The sequence below is a fragment of the Myotis daubentonii genome, chromosome 14, assembly GCF_963259705.1.
Source record: "Myotis daubentonii chromosome 14, mMyoDau2.1, whole genome shotgun sequence".
Classification (NCBI taxonomy): domain Eukaryota; kingdom Metazoa; phylum Chordata; class Mammalia; order Chiroptera; family Vespertilionidae; genus Myotis; species Myotis daubentonii.
In genome coordinates this window covers 53,701,688-53,711,053 of record NC_081853.1, presented here as the reverse complement: position 1 = coordinate 53,711,053, position 9,366 = coordinate 53,701,688, and positions in this window count along the sequence as shown.

Below are 9,366 nucleotides of genomic sequence, written 5' to 3'. Positions count from 1 at the left end.
ATCATACATTATATATATATGCTTTTATGTCTGGCCTCTTTTGTTTGTAATCCTCATCCAAGGATATGTGTGTTTTTTTTATTAATTTAAGAGAGAGAGAAACATCGATCAGTAGCCTCCCGTATGTGTTCCCTCTGGAGATGGAACCCATACCCTGGGTATGTGCCCTGACCGGGAATCAAACCAGTAACCTTTCAGGGCACAAGCTGATGCTCCAACCAATTGAGCCACACCAGCCAGGGCATGTCTGGCCTCTTTTGCTCAACATTTTGTCTGTAAATTTCATCCATTTGTTGCATGTATTAGTGTTTCATTCCTTTGTCGTTGCTGAGTAGCATTCCATCGTGTGGATATACGCTCATTGGTTCATACAGTCACCAGTTAATGGACATTTGGGGTTTTTTTCTCCAGTCTGGGGCTATCACGAGTAAAGCTGTGTGAACTAAGTACACAGCCCTTGTTTCTGTTGAATATAAGCCCAAGTGTGAATCACTGGGTCACAAAATACAGGTTCAGCTTTAGTAAATAATGCTGATTTTCCAAGTGGTTGGTCTTTGTTGTGTGTGGTGCATGAGGCTTCCTTTTGTTCCACATCCTCACCAAAAGCTGGTATTGTTAACTTTCTTATTTTATCCGTTCTAATGGGGCTGCAGAAGTATCTTTGCTAAAACAAGCAATTGCTAATTTCCTCCCAATTTTACCATGAGTCTGTAATTCTGATGGTACGAAAGATAAACCCTTGAGTAAGATGTGTAAGAATCACAAGTATAATAAAATCTCTAATTCTGAGCTCACTCGTTCCAGGAACTCGTAGAATATGGACACAAGATACTTGGCAAGGACATGTGCAAACTTTCGTGAACATGGTGAGACCCTCATGGTCAAGATGTTACCATAAGATGTTTACAAAGCTAAGCCAGTGTCTCCTCCGAACCATGGAAAACCGAGCGGTGAACTCTACAAATATTTGCACACCTACCATGTGTAAACAAACCCAAAGAACATTTGAGCCCTTATCTTACTTGGCCTCTCACAGCACAGTGACCCATGAGCCCCACCCTTCATTGAAGGAACATTCTCTCCCCCCAGCACTTCTGATCTCCTTCTGGTCAACCTCTGGTCAGTCCTCTGTGAATTCTTCTATACCTGATACCTCTACTGTCTACAGGTATACACCCCAAACCCTCACCTCACACTCAAGTCTCTCTTCCAAGCCCCAGGCCCAGGTGGCCCACTGCCCTAAATGAAGTCCTAAATTTCACGAGCCCACTCAGAACAGGATCCTCCAGGTCCTCACCCCTGCACAACTGAGTGATGTGAGTCCGATCTGGAAAGCTCAACCTCATCCCTGACTCCGCCCCTCCCTCACCCTACCACTATCTCTTCCAAAAGCAAGCTTTATCTCCTCAACATCACTCAAAGGACTCCACTTCTTCCCATTCTACACACTCACTCACTTCCCCAGTTGAGGTCGCCGCCCTCTCTCACCTTTAGGAAAGTCAGAGCTTCCACTGCAGGCCTCAGGCATCCTGGACGTGGAGGAGGCCTGGGACCAACAGGCCTGGGCCACAAGGGAAAGCCATCGCCTGTGCTGATGACACCCTGCCTACCATGGGCCTTCCCTTTGGAAACTCTACAACCTGCATCGTCTTCCCGCCCTAGGGACCAAATGTTGATGTAACTTCCGGTCTGTGGGGGAACTTCTCGGGTTTGATTATGCTGGTCAGTGTACCATGCAGGATAAAAGTCTGATTAGAAGATCACCAATCTCCCAAGAATATTTATGTCCTTTATCCCCTTCCATATGAGTCTCATTTCTCTTCCAGTCCCAAGAGGCAGCCCAGCTAAACATTTTTTCAGGGAACATTCAACAACTACTCTAACATTCCTCTTGTACTTGTAATTTCTCTTGTAATAACAGAAACCCTTTCCTACCTTCCAAGTACAATATAAACACATCTACAGCATCAGTCAACATGTGAGTCTATTTTCCCAATGATCGTATATATTGTCACACCTTCTTATCCACTGCTGTGATCGTACGACTATTCTGCTTGTTTTCTCAAATAGGAAGATTTTTCTCTAATATTTAACAGCAAACACTTCTTCCACAACAGACCTTGCAGATGTCTTGATATTGGCGTCCAAACACCAAGTCTAAAGGGATTTCTCTAAGGCCTTTCTCCTCAAAGCCAAAGGAGGAAAGTTAATTGTCAGCTGGGCCAAAACCATGGCCACAGCACTGCCTTAGGCCATGGGAAGTAGTCCTCTTAGCATCATAAAAACGAAGGCATGGTTGCCCTGCTGGTGTGGCTCAGTGGATGGAACATTCTCCCATTCATCAAGAGGTCACTAGTTCGATTCCCTGTCACGGCACATGCCAGGGTTGAGGGCTGAATCCCCAGCAAAGGGTGGGCGGGAGGCAGGTGATCAATGTTTCTGTCTCATCAATGTTTCTCTCTCTCTCTCTCCCTCTCCTTCTTCTCTCTATAAAATCAATAAAAACATATTTTTTTAAAATGAAGGCATGGCACAGAATATGTGCTCCAAAATGATCTGTGCATGAGTGGATGGATCATAAGGAGCTCAATAACAACAACAATAATGGCTAACACAAATGCTCACTCTGAGCCAAGCATACATATGAATTCACGTAATCCTCTTAAAAACCACATGAGGTTATGATAACATAAACGGGAATTCTTTCCATGGTTCAAAACTGACAAGGCATCCATCTCCGAGGCTTTAAACACATCAATAGTGTGTTCCAGTTTAGACAGACTGTCACGGAGGTTTTTATGTTTTAAGAAATGAATATGAACAAGGCTGCGCCCTACTCAGTTACACTGATCGGAACTGTACACTTGCCACAGAATTCAGCATTTTATCGAAAACATTTTCTAGGTGCAAAGGTAGAGATGAAATACCCACCATCTGGATGACACTCTTTTCCTCTCTACTGAGAGCGCCAGGAAACTGTCGCAGAAATTCCGCACCCACGTGAAACACTCGGGGACACAGCCCCAGTGAATCACGCCCGCCATCAATTGCTCATTTTCCTGCCCGCTCCCCCCCCCCCCCGCCCCCATGTCTCTCCATCATTACACTTCTATTCCTGAGTCACAGCTTTGGTTTGTTGTCTATTTGTTTGGTGGTTTTAATCCCGCGGCACAAGGCTTACCCATTCCAACTCTGCAACCTGATAAGACTCTGCCTCTGCCCTTAGTTTAAATAAACCTTCAATTTCCTCCCCAGGTTTGAGACTCTGCAATGCAGGCAAGGCCGGTATCTTTGGACCCCTGCATGTGTGTGTTGGTGTATGTATATGTATGTATGCATAATATATAAACCCCTGACATTATAATTCTGCTGCCAGATCTCAGCAGATGTCAGGCCACCGAACACCCCACTCACAGTCAAGGTCCACAAGCAAAGCAAGTTTACTCCTAGAACCCTGCATTCAGAGTCACAACGGGCCAAGCACTGTCTGACTGAGCTGCTGGTCCGCTGTTACCCTCTTGAGTCCCCCAACTCACATTCAAAATTAAAAAGACGAGGGGAGGATGGAAGGACAGCCACAGACACACTGACCCTAACGCAGGGGCAGAGCGGCCTCTGGAAACCTCCGGAATCTGCATCCCGCCGCACTCACTAAAGAAATGAAACGTGATGCCCCCAGAACCCCCTGGCAGCCAGGAGCCAGGGCGGAAGGACGCGCTCCTAACATGTCAGGGCCTCCCCGCAGCTCAAAGGAAGGCAAAGACCACGGCCGGTGTTGAAAGAATAACAGAACGAAGAGGGAGAAAGTGAGTCAAGAGAAATAACATGTCACACCAATCAGGATGCCTATTGTCCAAAATACAGAAAATAACTAGCGGTGGTGAGGATATGGTGAAATTGGACCCCTTGTGCGTTGCTAGTAGGAATAAAAAATGGTGCAGCCACTGAGGAAAGAGCATGATGAGTCCTCAAAAATCAAACACAGAATTGCCAGAGGAGCCCTAACTGATTTGGCTCAGTGGATAGAGCGTCAGCCTGCGGACTCAAGGGTCCCAGGTTCGATTCCGGTCAAGGGCATGTACCTTGGTTGCGGGCACATCCCCAGTAGTGGGTGTGCAGGAGGCAGCTGATCAATGTTTCTCTCTCATGGATGTTTCTAACTCTCTATCCCTCTCCTTTCCTCTCTGTAAAAATATCAATAAAATATATTTAAAAAAAAAATTGCCAGAGGAGCCTGTAGCCCCAAAAGCAGTGAAAGCAGGTCTCAGATCTTTGTCCACCCACGTTCAGAGCAGCGCTATTCACAACGGCCAAAAGGTTGTCGCAACCCAAGCGTCGGTCGAAGGATGAATGGATACACTGGAAGATACACACGCAGTGCCATACTATTCAGCCTCAAGAAGAAATGGAATTCTGTTCCGCGCTAAAACATGAATGAACCTTGAGGACACTATGCTATGTGAAATAAGCCAGTCACTAAGAGACAAATACTGTATCACTCCTCTTGGGAGAGAGGTTCCTCGGACTGTCACACAGGCGGGCAGCGGGACGGAGACAGTGTTTAATCAGTTCAGAGCCTCAGCCGGGGAAGAGGAACAGGTTCTGGGGATGGGTGGTGCTGAGATCTGCACAAGGCGAAGGTCCTTAATGCCACAAGACTGTACACTTTAAAATGGTCGGCTTTATGTTACGTATATTTTACCACTATTTTAAAAGTACTTTTTATTGATTTCAGAGAGGAAGGGAGAGGGAGAGAGAGAGAGAAACATCAACGATGAGAGAGAATCATCAATTGGCTGCCTCCTGCAGACTCCACACAGGGGATCGAGCCCACAACCTGGGCATGTGCTCCTCCAGGGAATCCAACCTTGACCTCTTGGTTCATAGGGTCAATGCTCAACCACTGAGCCACGCTGGCTGGGCTACCACCATTTTTATTTTTTTTTTTTAAATAAAACATGGTCATTGTATTTGGGAACTGACCTTTCATCTCTCAGACGGGGAGGCTTGGGCACCTCTGGGGCAAAATAACATAAAAAAGACGAATTTGGCAAAGACAGGTTACGGGCTCCCTCCCCCACAGGAGGCTGTGAGAGGAGCACAGCAGGGTGAGAGCCCTGCACCTGCGGGGAAAGCAGGAGGGAAGAGAGGAGGGCGAGGAAGAGGTTACATACCCCAGGCCAGGTCCGCTCCCTCTATCTAGCTTCCATCTGTCACTCTATCTTGTGCTCTCCCTGTGCACAGTGCACTTGACCCGCACTTTAGATTTACTCAACAACGAGTAGGTGAGTGGGCGGGTGGATGCTTCAGCTACGCAGCTAGAATGTGGGGAGAACTGTCTAGTGGTCACTGTTCTGGTTTAGAAAAAGTCAAACCACTTCACTCACATTTCATGGTTCCTTTCAACTCATTCTTGCCGGGGCGGGGGGGGGGGGCATTTCAAACTCCCCTGAGTACTCAGAGTATGGTCTTCCTTATCATTGAGATCCAGATAATGGATACTCTGGGGGTTCTTTCATTTACTGATCTACCTATCTGCCTTCAGTTCTGGGGCATCCTTTGCAGATGTCAGTACACAATCCGTTTCCTCGAGGAAGGAGGCCACCTTCAGCCTTTAAATGTCCCGGCATTTCATAAAGTTGGAACTAGAAGCGACCCCTGCAATAATCCAGCTCCAAGATGCTCAAACTGGGAGTACACACCCTTCTGCTGGGGGGAGCCCCAGGGCCCCAGGGAAATAAGGTGCATCTTCCTTGAGTGAGTTTTATGCCAGGCAGCCAGTTTACATGACTTTCTTTTGAAAACGGACAAGAAGAACCCTGTGTTCTGGCCTTCGCCAAAGGAACCACTGGACTAACACTGAAAAGTGCTGGAAGCCTCAGGCTGAGCTCCCCAAACCCCTTCCCAGGGGTCCTACGGGGCAAGTTCAAGAACCATCCATAGAACCCATTTCACAGCTCGGGACATGGAGGCCAAAAGACGCCCAACGCTGTGCGTGGCGGCCTGAGGAATCACCATTTACCAGCCTTCACCAAAGGATCCACAGCTTCTCGGAAAAGCGCACTGCTCACCGGGTGAGGCTGGGAGCGGCCCTTCCCAGAATGCCTGACCAGAAGCCCAAACAGGAGCTCACCTCCCACCCCATTCCACCCTCTCCCACCTCAGGTGCCCTATTAACAAACACGTCACTGCTCCATGAACAATAATGCCACACGGCCCTTCAGAAGACACACGCCGAAGCCTGCTTTAAGCAGCTGCGCATCATCTGGGGTCCTATGCAGTTCAGCGGCACGCAGAGCTACACATATGCTACCGCTTACTGTCCCCTGGCTACAACTTGGAGCTTTTCAGCACTGCTGGTGGCCTCCCCTCGGATACACCCAATAAGACAGATGAGAACAGGAAACATTTGTTCAAGAGGAAGAAGAAGGAAGGGAGGAGCCAGAAGACCCATTCAACAGTCTGTCTCTCACAACAGGCTCACTCACCCAAGACTATAAAATTAAATCTGAGACCCCGGGGTTAGTGGAAACGGTTCTTCCCCTAACACCTTGACCTCCTGAAAGGCGCATCCCTTCGTCCTCCCCCACAAACGTCATGGCGCATACCAAGTACGGATGAGTTAAAGAGATCAGAATACGTTTTCAAAACCAAGGCTCGAGTAATCATATGTTTGAAGAGGCTGGTTGTTGTAGCATTATCCCTGAGCTTACTAAACTTCCCAGCATAGTGTTAAACTGCACCCCAGGTGAAAGGCTGGATTTAACATCTGCAAACCACTGAGTTTCAATGAACACGTCCTCCAATGCCTTTCTCAACCGAGGCCTAAAGGGGGAAAAAATAAACCGCCCCTTGTAGGAAAGATGGCCACCTGCCTGCCCGCCCTCCCGGGCTGTTTATGAGCTGCACGGAGACACAGAACAATCATGTCTATGAAAACCCCCCGACAGCTGCTGGCACAGGGAAGGCCCAAGGTCTGCTGTCCATCGTGGGAGCACGTGGTCAAGATGCGGAGCCCAGATTCATCTAACAATTAGAGACCTACTATGTGCAAGGTCAGAGGCAGGGGCTCAGAACGCAACGACAGGAAGCAAGCCCCCATCGGATGGCAAACACTAAGATGCTGCTAGTTGGGAAACGGGGGGAAAAGTTTAAGAACTCCTTTCAATTCAAATAATGCTCTTTTATTTTACATGGCCTGATTCGACCCTCACAATATAAGAACAACAATAATTACCACTGTGATATCTCTTTATCATCCCTTTTGGGGCTCAAAGCCAACTCACAAACCTAGTCGTGCTGGAAACTCTCACAGGTCATTTAGTCCAACTCTTTGCCCTGCCCTACCCAGTTTGGCTCAGTGGATAGAGCTTCGGCCTGCAGACTGTAGGGTCCCAGGTCTGATTCCAGTCAAGGGCATGTACCATGGTTGCAGGCTCCTCCCCAGCCCGGGGCAACCAGTCGGTTGTGCAGGAGGCAACCAATCAAAGTGTTTCTCTCACATCGATATTTCTCTCTTTCCCTCTCTCTTCCACTCTCTCTAAAAATCAATGGAAAAATATCCTCGGGTGAGAATAAAACAAACAAACAAACAAACAACTCTTTGTCCTGGCTCAGTTGGTCACAGCATTGCCCTGATATGTCAAGGTTGTAGATTCAATCCCCCATCAGGGCACAGACAAGAATCAACTCTCTCTCAAATCAATTTAAAAAAATGTTTTTAATTAAAAAACTCTTTAAGCCTTTTAACAGTCTGATGAGGTTTGTTTTGTTTTGTTTTGTTTTTTGCTTTGGGTTGGGGGGAGGCAATCCCAGAGAAGGGAAAGCCAGGTCGGAGAGGTTATATAAGGGCCCAAGGTCACAGCCAGCAGAGAAAAAGAGGAGCTGGGATTTGAATCCAGGTTTCCCACTGCAAGGCCAGTGTCCTGTCAGAAGGAGCACACAGCCAGGGTGGAGACACTCTTCAGGGAGCCCTGGGGATGGGAAACCAAACCTCACAGGTCCCTGGGGCATGGAACAGGAAATGGCTAGGCCCGGGTCAAGCAGTAACACAACTCTTGCCAAGACCGCGCTGCCTGGGGCCATGGCTTTCTAAGCCAGCTCAGCATCCCAGAGACTAGCTCAGCTGTCCAGGTAGCCCGTCTACACTCGTCTGGACACCTCTGTGATAACAGAGGGGTCAGGGATCAAAGTACACGCAAGTGTGACCTTTCCAAACGAAAAGAGAAAGAGAGACGTGCCATCTGTCACTCCAGCTTCCCCTCTGACCCTGCCAGCCAAGCTCCCTCTCTGTCATCCTCCGCTGGGGAAGTGGGGTGACCCACCCCAGGGCAGACTGCCCGGGGCGGGCATTGCCCTGCCTGACCACCTCCCTCTCTGCTGATCCTATAGCTGGAAACCAGGAAAAACCCTGTTCCTAGCTTGTTTCCCTAGTCTGCCACCCCTGCCACGAAAAGAGCTCCAGGAAAAGAGTACCCGTCCTGCCTCCAAACGCACAGACAACATTGACAACGTTTACACGTTGGTTAGAAGCAAATAAGTTCTGGTAGAGGAGCGTATCAGAAAAAAAAACTTAAAGAAAAAAATCAGAGGCTTAAACACCCAGACGGAGGGGGCGCTGAGAGCGGACAGGGATTTCAGTGTCTGCACAAGTGCAGCGAAGGGGCCTCCAACACGGAGGCCTAACGGAGCAGCTGGGCTTTCGACTTGTCCCTCCCGAAGCACAACCTTACAGAAGAGCGGCCATACATCTCCGTGTGTCTGCTTTAACCCGCAAGAGGCTGACCTTGGAGGTTCGCAGGGAATCCTAAAACTCACACGTCGAAAAAGTGGCCAAGTGAACTTGCTAACTCTCAGAACGCAGGGCGGAGGGTCCCAAACGCCATCTGCCCGGCCCCCAGTGCCTTCAGATCCCATTTCCATTCGTTCTGCGGGCGAGGGGGAATGGGGTGCTGCTCGCGCTGTGGGCTGGCTCAGCTCGGGGTTCTTTGAAGGTCGCCTCACTGTCACCTCGGAGGACCAGCGCTCGGGATCCAGGCCCCACGGCGCGACCGACAGGGCACCCTCTCTATGGGCACCTTTCTGGGCCCCGAGAGGCTCCCGCAGGTGCGGCGGGTGCAGGATGGGGACTCCCCCCACCCCAACCCCTCCCGGGTCCCCGCGCCCGGCCTCTCCCGCCGCCACCACATCGCGCGCGCGCTCCCAGGACACCGGGTCCTGCCCCCAGCAGCCCCCGGCCCGTGCATCCGAGGCCCGGGCGAGCGGACCCCAGACTTACCCGCGAGAGGCGCACGGGGCGCGGCCGAGAGCAGGCGCGGTCCCGGGGGCCTCGGGCGCCCGACTGCCCGGCGCTGGGTTCTGCCGGCC